Source organism: Fukomys damarensis, unplaced genomic scaffold (assembly GCF_012274545.1).
Source record: "Fukomys damarensis isolate Sample0158 unplaced genomic scaffold, DMR_v1.0_HiC HiC_scaffold_10, whole genome shotgun sequence".
NCBI lineage: Eukaryota > Metazoa > Chordata > Mammalia > Rodentia > Bathyergidae > Fukomys > Fukomys damarensis.
In genome coordinates this window covers 29,576,233-29,593,251 of record NW_022900922.1, presented here as the reverse complement: position 1 = coordinate 29,593,251, position 17,019 = coordinate 29,576,233, and the positions used below count along the sequence as shown (strand labels likewise).

Below are 17,019 nucleotides of genomic sequence, written 5' to 3'. Positions count from 1 at the left end.
GCTACATGTCAACATTTTTGACAAGCCACAGATGGTATGACAGAAAACAAACAACTAAAATTTCTAATCACTCTATCCAGAGAAGACAATGTTTACGTTTTCTTCCTCATTTAAATAGTCTTCTAGACTGCTTTAATTAGTTTAATGCCATCTTCCTTAGCTGGAATCTTGGTTAGCACCACAAAATGGTTTTTAAGTACCTATTAAGCAGTAGCCAAAGTAGGCAACTGCTTTGAATCTGTCACAGATGTTTGGTCTAAGGAGCAATCCTCACATGAGGTCGGGCCTATGGGGTAGGAGAGGCAGAAGTGAGGACAACTTCAGATTTAAAAAGCTGAGAAATCTGTAGCCAAGGTGTACATGTGTATTTGTGATTCTGTTTGTCTGACTCATTTCCTTCCATGGTTATGGACAATATTAGCCATGGGGAATCAACTTCCCACTAAGGAATCTAAATGAACACACTCAAGAGGTGGTTTGGCAAGTTTTAAGAGCAAAGTTCTCTGGTATTTTAATGCATGCCTCATCCCTGCTTGGGAACGGGAGGGGGTTTTGTGATTTTCATTTTTACATGAGGAAATCAGAAGTTTAAAAGAGCCAGTTTATCTGTCCATTAAATAACTCTATGCACCTAAACTTCTCTTGAGATTTCCTGGGCATTCTTGATACATCAGTCCACAAGACAGAGGCCCACTCTCAAGAATCTAGCAGCTTAGTAGCAAAACTATTCAGTAAGATAACAGTTCAAATTAACTGGTTCACTCTTGATTTTAAAAACATTTATAAAGCATGAACTATGATAAGTGAAAAAAAATGAAGGAGAACTAGCTCCTTCCCCAAGAGAGATTACAGTCGAATAGTGTTATGGTTTCGATGTGTCGCTGGAAATTCACACCTGGGTAACAACCTACAATTCATATGCCATGGCATTTGGAGGTGGAGTCTTTGGGAGGTGATTAGGAGTCTGTGAGGTCATGAGGGTGAGGCCCCCATGATGGCATTAGTGGCTTTATAAGATGAGGAAAAGATGAGATAGGATAGGTCAAAAGGAGATAAGGAAAAATCACAATTTAAAAATTATATTTTTATGAGAACTGCAGCTTCAGGACAAAAAATCAAAGTTACTCACCTTCATGATACACCCCCACCCCAGAAAACTCATTCCAAGAATTCCTGAGAGTCATAAGGATACAATAAGACTGTAAATTGAGATACAATAAGACTGTAAACTTGCTTTAAACCTGCAAGTTGAACCTGTAATTTTTCTCCTGTAGACAGTGCTATTAAGCCAATAAACTTTTGTTCTTCATAAATTATCCAATTTCAAGCATTTTGTTATAGCACCAGAAAACAGGATAAGACAAGAAGACATGGGAGAATGAGCATCATGTGCCTCCTTCTATTATTTTGCCATTTGTGATTCTCCTTTTCTTTCTTCTACAACTGAGCCTTTTGGTCTTTTGCTTCTTCCGGCAGAGATCCAGAATCTCCAGCCCTCACACTGCCCAAACCCATGACCAGCTCTTTCAGTAGCATGTACAATGTTCATTTCCTTGTTCTTGCTCTTGTGAGTGTTTATCTTGCTCGTTTTCAGCTTTGGGCAGAGCAACCCACTTTCACTCCACAGCTACCTGGGCTCATCGGAGAAATTTAACAAAGGCCAATTTGTTTCTTTCAAAGTCTCCCTCGAAAACCTCAGCTAAGATCCTCCTGAAGTGCAAGGATCTTCTTACTCATAGCTCACTGGCTACCTGCCAGGGCTTCTGCAGCAGGTAGAAAGTAGACTCCAAGGTTTTCTCACTCTCTGGAAGCCGGGAGCTCATATCTTGCCTGACATTACCCTGAGATGAGGCTCCTTAAAGGGAGAAGGCATCAAGGGTCCCTTGCTGAGTTTCACTGTTCCTTCCAACCTGGTCCTCATCCTTTACTCATCCTCCAATCCTCTGAATCGCAGCCTCAAGCATTCCCACCTCACTGACAGTAACAGTAATAGCTACCATTGTTAAAAGTGTATATTTTTAGGTGATAAATGACATTGGCAAAGCTGAAACCATTCTTTAAGTTTATAGAACAGCTCCTTGAGTAAACAGGAGCACTTGGAAGATTTAAAAAAGAAGTAAGACAGTTCTTGTAAAAGGCAACTGACAGTAAATTTAAAATATTCTGATTTCTTGGAAGCATACTTTTTTTATTCAGACATTTGACAAGCACAAATTTCTCTATGACATGTATCCTGTTCACTAACTCCCCTTTTTGTTTATTTTTATTAGTTTGTTCATTTTTTAAGAACATCAACATTGCCACCACTGCAGTCCCAGCACTTGGAAGGCCGAGGCAGGAGGATCTCAGTAAATTCAAAGCCAGCCTGAGCTACGCATTGAGTTCATGGCCAGCTTGGGATATAAAGTGAGTTCAAGGACAGTCGCAAAAAACAAAAACTGTATTTACCATGATAAAAAAATAAATGAGATATGAACATTTGCATTTAAGCATTAATAAGTTATAAGTAATAATTCCTTAATATTTTACAGTGCTCAACTGTATAATATATATACAATGAACATAATTACATTTGTACACAAGTTAAGTACTAGAGATGAAAACCTGCTAATTGATATATATGTCTATTCCAAAAAAAATTAACTTCATTATTTCAAAATACCTATGCATTTGATTTTTTTATTTTTTGAAGAAAACTACCTACATTTTCTTACTAAACTTTCACTTCCCAAAAAGTAATTAAATGAGAACCAAGGTACAAGATCCCAATAATGAATGCAACTGTACTGTATACCTAAAATATACCAATAAACTCAATGAGGAAAAAAATCTGTTATTGTTTATTTTTCTACAATATAAAAATCTACATAAAATATATTTATCTTGTAAAAACCAAGATTTCAAGTCAAGCTTAAGCAGCCATTTTTCCATTAGCTCTGATTTCATTCCCTACTGCTTTGCCCAACAGTGAGCACCTGGTGTGTGGGATACAAACATTCTCCACGCCTCTGTACAAACACATGCAACCATTCTCAATTTGCAATTGTGCCTACATGCATTCTTGCCCTTGAACCTGAGTCTGAAATCTTTAGGCTCCAATGCTGAGAAAACTGAGTAAAATGCCTTTCTAGCTTGAAACAAAATAGTTATCTGAACAAAACATCTTATTCATGATACTATATAAAATAAAGCTACACTGCTGCTTCCAACAGTTTAACTGTTCAGATTACTCAATTTTTCCCCTTAGTATTCAGAAGTGTACATTTACATTCAACTGGTTTACCTCTGAGTAGAGACTGACAGCTCAAATACCAATGGCCTCTTGCCATTTGATAAAGTGAATTTTCTGGATATCCCTTCATGCCTACGAAACTTAAAAAATCAAGATAGATCATTCTTCTCCTTAGATACAAACATGTGCCTCCCACAAATGAGGAAAAAAATCTGTTATTGTTTATTTTTCTACAATATAAAAATCTACATAAAATATATTTATCTTGTAAAAACCAAGATTTCAAGTCAAGCTTAAGCAGCCATTTTTCCATTAGCTCTGATTTCATTCCCTACTGCTTTGCCCAACAGTGAGCACCTGGTGTGTGGGATACAAACATTCTCCACGCCTCTGTACAAACACATGCAACCATTCTCAATTTGCAATTGTGCCTACATGCATTCTTGCCCTTGAACCTGAGTCTGAAATCTTTAGGCTCCAATGCTGAGAAAACTGAGTAAAATGCCTTTCTAGCTTGAAACAAAATAGTTATCTGAACAAAACATCTTATTCATGATACTATATAAAATAAAGCTACACTGCTGCTTCCAACAGTTTAACTGTTCAGATTACTCAATTTTTCCCCTTAGTATTCAGAAGTGTACATTTACATTCAACTGGTTTACCTCTGAGTAGAGACTGACAGCTCAAATACCAATGGCCTCTTGCCATTTGATAAAGTGAATTTTCTGGATATCCCTTCATGCCTACGAAACTTAAAAAATCAAGATAGATCATTCTTCTCCTTAGATACAAACATGTGCCTCCCACGACCATGACCCCAATACAAGGATGGACCACCAAGCGCTGTCATTATTTACATTCACTTTTTTCTTCACAGTGACTAATTGTTTTCATTGAGTTTATTGGTAATTTTTAGGTATACAGTACAGCTACATTTGTCATTGAGATCTTGTACCTTTACATGACAGATCTTGGTTCTCATTTTTTCCCCATACTCCTGCCCTCCCTTCATGCCCTCCACCCTTCCCTATCTATAAAGACTTTGTTTCCATTTTATCCTTTTCTCATATTTTTTCTTTTCTCTAATTTCCTTTCCCTTACCCTTCCCACTTCCCCTACATCTGTAGCCCTTTCTTTCTATTTCACATTATCAGTTATACAATTTGGATCTTATTTACACTTTTAGATTTTCACACCAGAGAAACTATTAGGTATTTACACATGTGTCCTATTTATTTCACTTAAGAGTATGGCCTCAATATGCATTCATTTTCTTATGAATGACTCTAGTTTCTCATTCTTTATGGCTGAGTAGTACTTCATTTTATAGAAAAACCACATCTTCTTTATACAGTCTCCAACTGGGCTGTTTCCCAGTTTTAGCTATTACAAACTGTGCCACTATAAACATGGGTGCACATATATCATTATGGTATGATTCTTTTAATTATTTTGGAAAGACCCAGCAGAGGGATAGCCGGGTCAAACGGAACCTCTAATCCTTGTTGTTTGAGGTATCTCCATATTGGTTTTCAGTGGTTGCACCAGTCTGCACTTCCACCAACAATGGAGAATGGTTCCTTTTTCCCCATAACCCTGTCAGCATTTGTTATTGGTTGATTTCTTGATAGCAGCCATTCTTTGTGGGGTGAGGTGGAATCTGTGTTGTTTTCATCTGCATCTCTTGAATGACCAGTGATGTTGAACATTTTTTCATATATTTATTTGCTGCTTTTACTTGTTTGAGAAAAGTCTATTCATTTCAGATGTCCATTTTTGAATTGAGTCTTTATATTTGGGGGGGCTCATTTTTTTGAGTTCTTTATATATTCCAGATAATAGTCCTTTTTCTGAGGAGCAGCTGGTAAAAAATTTTTCCCACATTGTAGGTTGTCTCTTAGATCTGTTGGTGGTTTCTCTTGCAGTGAAGAAGCTTTTTAATGAGATCTCAGTTGTTGATTCTTTGTGCTAGTTCCCATGCTACTGTGGATTTGTTCATAGTCTTTTCCTATGCCAAAGTCTTCAAGAGTTCTACCTATCTTCCAGCAAGTTTAGTTTTTATATTTAGATTTATATTTAGTTTTTACATTTAGTTTCTGTTTTTATATTTAGATATTTAATCCACTGGATTTTTGTTTAGTGCATAGTGAAAGATAAGGGTCTAGTTTTAATCTTTGGCAGGTTGAAATCCAGTTTTTCCAATACCATCTATTAAAGAGGTTATCTTTCCTCCACTGAGGATGGTTGGCTCCTTAGTCAAAGATGAGGTAGCTGAGTACATCTGGAATTGTTTCTGTATTTTCCAGTCTATTCCACTGACCTTCAGGTCTTTTTCTTTGACAGTACCATGCTATTTTTATCACAGTGGCTTTGTAGTATAGTTTCAAGTTGGTGACTGTGATACCCCCTGTCATGTGTCTGTTGCCTAGAATGGATTTTGCTATTCTAGGTCTCTTCTTATTCCAAATGAATTTTTGGATTATTTTCTCTAGTTCTGTGAAATATATCTATTCCACTGACCTTCAGGTCTTTTTCTTTGACAGTACCATGCTATTTTTATCACAGTGGCTTTGTAGTATAGTTTCAAGTTGGTGACTGTGATACCCCCTGTCATGTGTCTGTTGCCTAGAATGGATTTTGCTATTCTAGGTCTCTTCTTATTCCAAATGAATTTTTGGATTATTTTCTCTAGTTCTGTGAAATATACACTTTTAACTTGTACTTTGCTGAAAGTGAAAATTAAGTCTAGAAGTCTTTTGGCAGAGTTTTTTGGGTCTTCTATATAGAGTATCTTATCGTCAGCAAATAATGACATTTTAACTTCTTCCTTTCCTATCTTTATTGCTTTAATTTCTTTTCATGTCTAATTGCTGTGGCTAATGTTTCCAGAATTATATTGAACAGGATTGGTGGTAGTGGACATCCTTGTCTTGTTCCTGATTTTAGTGTGAAGGTTTTCATGTTTTTTTTTTTTGCCATTTAATATGATATTGGTTGTTGGTTTTTCATAGATAGCCTTTATCATGTTGAGATAAAGACCATCTATTCCAATTTTCTGCAGGGTTTTTAACATGAATGGGTGTTGAATTTTGTCAAATGATTTTTCTGCATCTATTGAGATGATCATATGGTTTTTGTCCTTGGCTCTGTTAATATAATGTATTACATTTATTGATTTACATTTGTTGAACCATCCTTGCATCCCTGGAATAAATGTGACTTGATTAGGGTATGTGATCATCTTGATGTTCCTCTGTATTCTGTTTGCCAGTATCTTATTGAGGATTTTTGCATCTATGTTCATTGGGGAGATTGGCCTGTCGGTCTCTTTTTTGGTTGGGTCTTCCCCTGGTTTTGGAATCAAAGTAACACTTGATTCCAGTAATGAATTTGGAAGTATTGCTTCCTTTTCAAATTAATTGAAAAATTTAAATAATAGTGCTATTAGTACTATGTGGTCTATTTTGGAGAATGACTCAGTGCAGCTGAAAAGAATGTATATTCTGATATTGTGGGGTGGAACACTCTGTAGATGTCTATTAAGTCAATTTGTTCAAAAGCTTGGTTCAATTCTATTATTTTTGCCTAGATGATCTGTCTATTTGTGACAGCGGGGTAATTAGATCCCCCACTACAATTGTATTAGTGCTTATTTGGTTTTTCATGTTACTTAATATTTATTTTATATAGTGGGGTCATTAATATTTGGTGCACATATGTTTATGATTATCATCTCTTCCTCTTGAATTGTTCCCTTTACAAGGAGGTAGTGGCTTTCTTTGTCTCTCTTAATCAGTTTTGGTTTGAAATTTACTTTGAGAATAAGATAGCTACCCCTGCTTTTTTCTGGGCTCTTGTCACATGGAGAATTGTTTTCTACCCTTTCACTTTCAGTCTATGGGCTTCTTTTAGCACTAGGTGTGTTTCTTGTATACAACATATTGTTGGATTTTGCTTCTTAATACATTCTGCCAATTCTATTTCTTGATTGGTGAATTGAGGCCATTAACACTGATGGTAATAACTGATATGTATTTACTTATCATTGTCATGTTACTGTCCTGTTATTGGCTCTTTTCAATTTTTCCCCCTATTCCTTTGGGCTGGTACTTGATTTTGATCTAATTCACATGGTTAAAGGTGACAAATTAATAACTACCATAGGGCCGGGCATTTAGCTCAATAGTTCCACTGCCTGCCTTGCAAGCGCAGGGATCCAAGTTCAATCCCCAGTATCCCCCCCAAAATAAATAAATAAATAAATAAACAAACAAAAACTGCTACTAGATTAATAACTACCACAAATTGTCAATTTCTAGGCTGTGCTTGACATTGTTATGCTGCTGATTGTATCAACTGGGCTAAAGGGTTGTAATTGATTTAATCAGTTTTCCTTCCTGATATTATGAAAATAAGAGTGTCTCTTAGTCATTACAGACTCAAAACCTAAAGAGCAGCTATATCAGGAAGATCGAAGTACTAATCCATGAATTAAACCAAGGACTGCACCAACAACAATAACAAAAAAGAGGAAACACTTGAGCAAGGCACAAGTCACATGATGACAATAGCAATTTAAAAAGGTGATCCAACTTGCTTTTCTCCTATTTTCACCACAACTTTTTTTTATCATATTAACAAAAGTTATGTGTCCACATTCTCATGGACGTCCCAACTCATCCCTTGGTTCCAGATGCCCTCTTCCTCCTATACGCAGTTGTGCTAAAAGAGTAGTTTATAGTCAGTACCTCCACATCAACCCCTTTGATCATCTGTCCTCATGCCATTCCTTCCATCCTGACATCCCACCCCCTTCCCCAGCAGTCCCCTGATATTGTCTTGCTAATGCCATAGTGGTGATGTTAATAATGAAATCTTTTAGACACTACAACATTTTCTGCTGCATTAGAAAAGGTCGTTCACTTCCTTACTCTTATGCCTCTATTTTTTCTCTGGAGAAAATGATTCAGACTTGGTCCACCTCCTCCTCCTCATTTCAGAATGCCAACCCCACTTGTTGCTACCCAAGTCTCATTGGTGGGTCTCACATAAATGCACTCTGCTAATATCTTCTGGTGAGTTCATACCATTGAGATCAGTGTCAAGCTTTCTCTTTGTGTCATCAGTCTCCATTTATGTCATTATCATCCACCTTAGTCTCAAAGTCCCAAAACATTTCATACCCCCATAAACACTGCTCTTAAATCTAACCAGTCACCAGATTTCGTTTGCTTTTAAATTATTAAAATCTCAAGCTTTGTTGACCCATTCGGTTCCCTCTATGTATACCCCTGGCCATTACCTTAATTTAAATTTTCAATGCTTGGATTGTTCTAATTCCTGACTGTGAGGTCCCTCTCCTAATGTCCACTATTTAGAGGAACACATGGCGGTTGCAATGCTTCCAATGTTTGTGCCCCTCCAAAACTGAATCGTCTGAAACTTAACCTCCAAAGCAATATCAACAGGTGGAGCCTTTGGTGGGGGGGGGTGATTAGATCATGAGGGCTCCATCCTCATGGCTGGGATTAGTACCTTTATTAAAAAAAGTTTAAGAGTGCTTGTTTGGCCCTTCTAACTTCAGGACACAGCCAGAAGGCATCATCTATGAATCTGTCAGCACCTTGATCTTGACTTTTCAGACTTAGCAAGTGTGAGTGTTCAGTTTGTGTTGTTCATCAGCCCCCCAGTATTTGCTAGCACCCTATGAGGACTAAGACAGGAAGTCCTTGGGAGATGGTAATGGACTATCTCTACAAAAAGAGCATTTTCCACAGGACAATTTCAAAGTCACCTGATCATGGCCTGTTTTAAAGACTTCCACTACCTCCTTGTTGTCTACAGAAAAAAAGTGAAGTGACTTGGTGAATAAAGACCCATGCTGTCTTAAGATCCGCTCCTACCTTGTCTACTCATACAGTGCCCTCCCTGTCACCCTGACCCACTCAGTGTCCCCTGGTATTTCGTGTGTTCTCATGGTGATGATACTATAAAGGCTGTTCTCCTGTTTAGAATGCACTCTCTTCTTCTCTTTCTGGCCACACTTAACAATGTCATTCAAGGCTGCATTCCCTGAACAGAGCTATCCTTTCCTATCTTCTCATGATCACCAGGACTTCTACATAGCATTTATCACATAATATCACAATCTCTCTCTCCTGGACTTTGAGGATCTTGAGGACAATGCACTATTACTTATTTATTTGGCAGCCAAACTAAATATTTTCCAAAGTAATCCTTGGAGGTCCTTCATCGGAACCACTTATGAGGCTGCTTCTGTATGGGCCCCCAGGTCCCAATTCCAAACTGCTGAATCTTGTTTATTTAAGAGGTGTGGAATGCTCCTAGGTCATTCCTACACACAAATGCTGCAGAGCATATCTACAGTGTCCAACAAATATTTACAAAGAAAGGCATGATGAAAAGTACTGATATCCCTACTCCTGAAAAATCTGCTCTATTTCCTTCATTCCTCTGGGGTGTCGTTTAGCAGGGGACAGGCCCAGGTATTTGGCTCAGGGTAGATCAAAGTGACCTAATGGGAAACAGCTTTGCATGACTCTTTAACCCAGTCATGCAAAGTACCTATTGTCCTGTCCAAATGCCAAATTACGCTTAGGGTCTTTCAAAGTCCGGAAGATGGTTGGCTGTGATAAGGACTAAGAATTCTTGCTCAAGTGGGAACTAGTATTCACAAGCATACTCTGCATTTTTAACTCACTAAGGGCAAGTTCTTAAGTTTAAGTGGCTCACAAGTATCTTCTAATGAATCCCTTGGCTCCATTTGATGTGCTTATCATCATCATCATCATCATCATCATCATCATCATCATCATCGGTGTGGGTAACTCCTGTATCAGTTAATGGCCCTCCCTGACTGACACTGGATAGTCCATGAATGGGCTGTTAAAGTTTTCAGACTTTGATTGAGGCTGATGAACCACCGTGAAGATTGGCAAGACATGTGTTGGCCAAAGGTCTCTAAATAGCTTTTACATTTTTCAGTTATCTCTTGACATCTGTTGTAATGTACCATGCCAAGCTTAACAAAGCCTTTACAAAATATGCATCATATGGATGACAACATGACTATACAAAGTATACTAAAAAATTATTATATATATTATTTGTCAAAGACAACATTTTTAAAAAGTACATATAGATTTAGCGATCTCACTCTTAGATATGTATCATTAGGACTTGAAATGAGTATCTTACACTCCTCTGTTTATGGCAGCATTATTTATAATAAACAAGATACAGAATTTCCCTAAGTTTCCATAAAATGAGGTATGGATATACAATGGAATATTATTCAGCCTGAAAAGAGAAGGAAATTTTTTTATGTGGAACCACACGGATGAGTCTGGAGGACATTATGCTAAGAGAGACAAATAAGTCAGGCACAGAAAGACAAAAGCAACTGGACTTCAGAAGCAAGAGCAGAGAGAGGAGTAGAGGGTTTGGGTCTAGGTACCCGATCCGAGATGTGGTTCGAGATTCTCCCTGGACTTTCTGTCATGGCCCTGTCCTTCCCGGAGTGGCTACTGCATATATTCACAGGTTTACTAATGGGACAAGGAAAAAAGGGTTGCCCACTTTCCCTATCAGTGGTATTTGATGGAAAAAGATAGGTGAATCTCTGGAGTTAATCATTACTATGTGTCAAAGCGTTTGGAGAACACTGATTAAGGGAGCATTTTCCTGATGAAAAATAACTCTGTTGTGGTCATCTAACCCTGCTGGAAGTTTAAGCAGTGTATTATGCAGTGTGCAGTTTACTGTGTTATGTAATGCTTAATAAAAACAAAATGAAAAAGAAAAAAAAAGAAGCAAGAGTAGAAGGGTGGTTTCCAGGAAAACAAGAATAGGGAGAATGAGACATTGGTCAAAGGGCAGCAAGTTGTAGTTAGAAAAGAAGAATAAGTCATATTTATTCAAGGTGGTGCATGTTAATTAGCTTAACTCTATCATTCCATGGTATACCCCTATATCATAACATCACAGCATGCCCCCATAATTATATAGGATCATAATTCATCAAAAAATAAAAAGGAAAAAGTGCATCTAACAAAAGTGTAAAAATAAATTGATACTATTACAGAAAATAATACCAGAGATGAAATATGAAATATTATATCTCCCAACCTGTTAACTGTATGATACAATGAGTTCTTGTTCTCTAGAAATCAAAGAATTGTCCTAAGGACAATGGAGGATAAGAGTAGGGAGATATTTATTGATAGCAAAGGTCTTGATGGGCAGAAGGGGACACACTTTACAGAGGTGTTTTATAGGGTGAAACCTATGTGGGTACAACATGAACTGCAGCCATGAACATCCAATAAGGTTACAAGTACAGTCACTTAGGTAAGAGTGGTCTGATTGGGAAACAAGTCATGTAACAATCATGGATGCAAAGAGCAAAGATTCTCCTGAGACGGTGAGTCCAGAGGTCTCTGGTCACCCGTGGGGTGGTTGATGTCTATCTAGACTTCATTAGGTTCGGTGTTTGTTCTTTGAGAAAGTATGCAAGTCTGGTCATCTTGTCTTTTATCTTGAGGCCTGGTTTTTGGCTGATGTGTCTCCAATGCAGCTGTGGTGTGTTTCACCTTTGTCCTGATCCCTCTTGAGGACCCAGCCCTATCTGACCATCTATAATATTTCTACCTAGATCTGTCTAGAATAATACCACATATAGGTGAATGGAGACATGTACTTCAGAGGTGAAAAACAAACTAAGGACCTCAGGAGTGATTGAAATTGCCCCTTGTGTTTCCCTTGTGTAGGTATTGAGATCAACAAGAGGCAAGATATGGAGCTGCACTTGTCATTCCTAGACTGCTCAAAGGATGCCCTGGCTGGGCAGCACAGTACAGACTATCTATTTTATTTCAGTACATGTTACTGGTTCTTTAGTACCTCCATTATTTCTATATTTCACAAGTAACATATGCACATTATTAAAGCTAGAAAAAATTAAAATCGTTATAACCCATGTCACATTGAAGTGTTAGTTTGGACACCTTCCTACTCCAGTATACAGTGATCTAGTATATTATTTCAGTTTTATACTGCTATTATATCAAATTACACTCAATAATAGCTTAAAACAAGAACATCATAAGTTTATTACCTTAAAATTCTGTAGGTTAAAAGTCCAACACAGCTGGGCTAAAATTAGGGTGTTGGAGGGGCTGTTTTCCTCTTTCAGGGATGGGGAGAATCTGTTTCAACTTTTCCACCTTTCAGAAGCTGCCACACTCTGGTTCATGGTCACAGTCCTCTATCTTCCCAGCCAACAGTGCTGCCTCTTTGACCTCTCCTCTCCAGCCTCATTCCCCCTGAACAATGGCTGGGAAAAGCTCTCTCTACTTTTAGGGTCCATGTGACTGAACTGAATCACACTGACAACAGAGAACTCCATCTCAGGGTCCCTCAAGTCACATCCACAAAACACCTTTTTCCATGTAAGATCACATATTCTCAGATTCTAGGAATCAGGACATGGCCATATCTGGGGCCATTACTCCTCCTATAACATGGCAAACAAACAACTAGAGTTCATGGAAGTTAACTGACTTAGCCAAGGTCTCAAAGCTGGTAATATTGGATCTATTCATCCAACTCTTTCAGATGGCAAGATCTGAGGCAATCAGACTGCTACCTGATAGAAATTTATTGTAAAGAGGATGAAATAAGAACTGCAAGAATCTGAATTAAGTTTGAATTGAGGCTACCAGAAGCTGGGACTTCATCCTCAGACTACAGAGATCATAAACCATCAACAGCAACCATCCATGGTGATACAGGAGGCCTCTGTCTATTTCTCCTGCCACTCTTGACACTTTACATCCCACCTACTTCTCACCAGTGGCCATCTTTCATCACTTAGTTTGCCTCATGGCTCTACTCAGTCTTCTTTCACTACCCTCCTTTCTCGTGTCTGGAACCTGCTGTTGTTTATATCTATCTCTGTGTCACCCCAAGTTACTTAAAAGAAAGGAATTCATATAGTGTGCTGGTAACTACAGGGCACTGACCATCCTTGTGTAGAAACAATTCATGAGAATATTTTGCAGGCTGCCAGACAGTTTATGGCTGGCTATCTTCAAAATACAACTGTTAATTGGCCATAATTCCACCAACTTGAAAGAACAAGGAAGGAGAATTGTAAATTGGAGGCCAGCCTGGACAACTTAGTAAGACCCTTTCATAAAATAAAACACACCACTAGGTCTAGGGATGTAGCTCAGTGGTGGAGGGCTTGCCTAGCATGCCTGAGGAGTCAGTCCTCAGCATGAAAACAACAGCAACAACTACAAAATTTTTTATGCTTCCATAAGCCAGGATGATAGGATCAAATCCGACAATCTGCATGTGAGAAACCGAGAAGTCGCTGCACGTACATCAGTAAAATAGACTAGAAATTAAAGTCCACTAAAGAGACAAAGAAAGTCATTACACAAGGGGTCAATTCAGCAAAAGGGTATAAGAATCATAAATATCTCTCCACTCAGCACCAGAACATCTCAGTACATAAAACAAATATTAGTATGAGGTCTAAAGGGGGAAGTTGACTGCAGAACAATTCTAGTAGAGGACTTCCACACCCCACTTACAGCAGATCATCCAGACAGAAAGTCAACAAAGAGATGTGAAATTTAAACTGTGCTTTAGACCAAATAGATAAACGTGGAAATCCACCTGCAAGAAATCACGTAGGGCGACTTCTGTCTGAACAAGACCATGAACAGGGAATTTGTCCCCAACACACACCACTGTGTACTTAACATGAACCATAGCTGGGAACCACAGAGCTGCAGAAAGAGGAGCTGCTGGAGGGGAAGACGATGGTCCTGGGAACCAATGCTGATATGGGCATTTGGAAAACAGATTAGGTAATCATGTTCAGCACTTCTAGACTCTATTTTGCTGCTCTTCAACAATGAGGCCTCACAGTCTTATGGAAGTTGTAAAATTATATCATTTTTATCAGTAACCAGGACCTCAAGTTGCTCCCACAAACCACACAAGGTCTTGCATAATAAGGTTTCAGAACAAGAACTCTGATGGTTTTCTACATTTTTTACTCATTTGTTTCTCCAGCTCTGCGCTGGAAGCAGGAAAAATGGTCTGCTTAACAGGGAGAGAATGAATCTCAACAAGCTCTAGAGAGAGAGCTTCCTCGGATGCCTGGGCCCTGCCGCCCTGACCCTTCTGGTGAAGAATCTGTTGTGACAGATTCAGCTGGTGTCCCCCAAAACACGTCTGTGGTCATAGCACAGAGAAGCCAACCCAGATCCCAAGCCCGCCCACCTCCCGATCGAGAGTACATTCTGGGCTGTTTTTAGTTTGAACCTTTGTAACCACAGACAAAAGCTGATTGCAATTTTAATTAATGACATGGGCAGAAGTGGCCGTGTGATGTAAGTCACAGCTCAAAGTGTCCCCAGTGGCCCAACATGGCCGTGAAGGGAGGCTTCCCTATTCCATGGGACCAGGGATTTTTCCATGTGGTGTGTGACATTCCTCTCCCTGCTATGTGCTTTTTCATTTGTTTTTTTTCTTTTTTTTTTCTTCCTCCTCTTTTGTGGTGCTGGGGAGCAAACCCAGGCCTTCTTGTATTAGGAATACTCTACCACTGAACTCCATCCTTAGACACTGCTGTGCTTCTAGAGAGAATGCCAATAGCAGGGCTCCTTAGTGTCACATGTACTACAGTAAGCAATAGGTACTGGGAAGTACATGATAGGCATCATGGAGTCAATCAAAACATATTTTAGTGGTAATTATTCCTGTATTAGGAGCCAGGAATTAGCTGGTGAGTTAAAATATACATTATTATAGTATATATATTAAATATTTTGGCTCTTAATAATGTAAAAATAAAAGTTAAAATGTTTAAAATAATTGTGTTTATGCCTCACAAAGCATAAATACAGTAGGGTGCAGTGGCCCTAGGGTTGGTTAATTCAGAAGTTCCACAGAAGCCTTCGGATCAGCTGTTTTCAAGTTCTTGGTTCCCTTGTGATTGCAAAGTGTCTACCATAGCTCTAGGAAGTACATTCTCAAATGTATGCAAATTAAAATAAGAAAATAAAGCCAAAAGGAAGATCTTCCCCTCTTTGAGTGCCTGTGCCTTCCTTTTCTAGAAGCTCTTTGCTTCCTTCCAGCTTTCAATTCTCAGCAGATATGCCCAAGCCTGAAGAGACCAAACTGTATCACAAACCAATTCCTAAAACAAGAAATAGCAAAAGAAATGAAATGCCTAACGTTGGCTTTTCCAGTCAAATTTTGTCTCCTGGATTTGAGCAAGGGCTCAGTCTTTACACAATTCAGGTCTCTTAGGAAGAAAGGAAGGACTAATGTTAGTTAAGAAACCAGCAGCAGATAAATGAATGTGAGGCTTATAAATGTTTCAGGAAGGAAGTGAGAAAATATTCCCTGGACCAGTGATGGCGAACCTTTTAGAGATGAGTGCTCAAACTGTGACTCCAGACCCATTTATTTATCACAAAGTGTCAATACTACAATTAAACTCGAATACTGGGGTTTTAGTTTAGGAAAAAACAACTCACACAGTAACATCTTTTGTCTTAAAAGAAAAACAACACATGTGCCATGGGTTTGCTCTGCTGCCCTAAATGTTGGTGATCAGAGTCAGAAGACCGAAGCTCCAGTGGCAGCATCACTCAGCAGTGGTAAGACCTATGCATGTCAATTCCCACACAGGTAAAATGGAAAATCAGCTTTATCTCACTGGGTTGCTTCAAGGATCAAATACATTAGTACATGTGAGATATCTAGTCCAGTGCCGGGACCGCAGGAACTACCCAGACAATAGCATTCCCTTCTCGGCACCCTCAGGCAGCAGAGTCTAAATCATCAGCTAGCTGACATTGGCTGAGGCCTGTGATAGCAGGGAATGCAAGCGGTTCCTGGGAGTTGATGCTATCACAGTTGCCAGGAGCCACCAAGGTCCCCAAAATACTTTTGATAATTCCATTTCTTTCTCTTATATTTCAGCAGCATCATTACTCTTGGCAATTCCTTAAAAAAAAAAAAAAATTCTACCTTGCCCTGTGCTCTAGACAACCTTCTAGTTTACTTCCTACCTCCTGTGTAGCATCTTCTTTCTTATTCTCTTATACAATCTCCTCTTCCTCCCCCGCCCCTTTCTTCTTTTTCTCCTTCTCCTCTACCTCCTCCTTCTTCTCCATCTTCTGTTTTCCCTTCCTCCCCACTTTTCTTTCTTTCTCTTTCTCTCCTTCTCCCTTTGCTGCCTCCTCTTCCTTTTCCTCCTCCTTCCCCTCTTCTTCCTCTTGTGGAGAAGAGGGAAACCGACAGACTGAGAGGAACAACCAGAGAGCAAGGAGACCAGGCGTGAGGGTTTGAAGTCCTGAAAGCCAAGTCCAGAGACAAGGTGAAAGACAAGACAGAGTCAAGGACAAGGTGAAAAATGTGCCATCTGCTGGTAGAAGTGTGATGGGGGCTGCCCTGGCCTGGACATGTCCCTAAAACTTCATGGGTTGGAAACAATCTGCAAATGTGTATGCTAATGGTATTTGGAGGTGGGGACTTGGGGAGGCATTGGGTCTGGGTGAGGTCATAAGGGCAGACCCCATGGAGGCATCGGTGGCTTTATGAGAAGAGGAAGGGACACTTGAGCCAGCACACTTACTCTCCTGCTCAGTCTCACCATGTGACGCCTCGTCTTTGCCATGATATAACAAGGCCCTTATCAAATGTTGGTGTTGTGCTCTTGGTGAGCCAAGAGCTCA

General features: G+C 39.1%; 1 pseudogene; it reads left to right on the top strand.

The window, feature by feature from the left end:
- Positions 1-10,708: 10,708 nt before the first annotated feature.
- Positions 10,709-10,996, top strand: LOC109117985 (annotated as a pseudogene).
- The last annotated feature ends 6,023 nt before the right edge of the window (positions 10,997-17,019 follow it).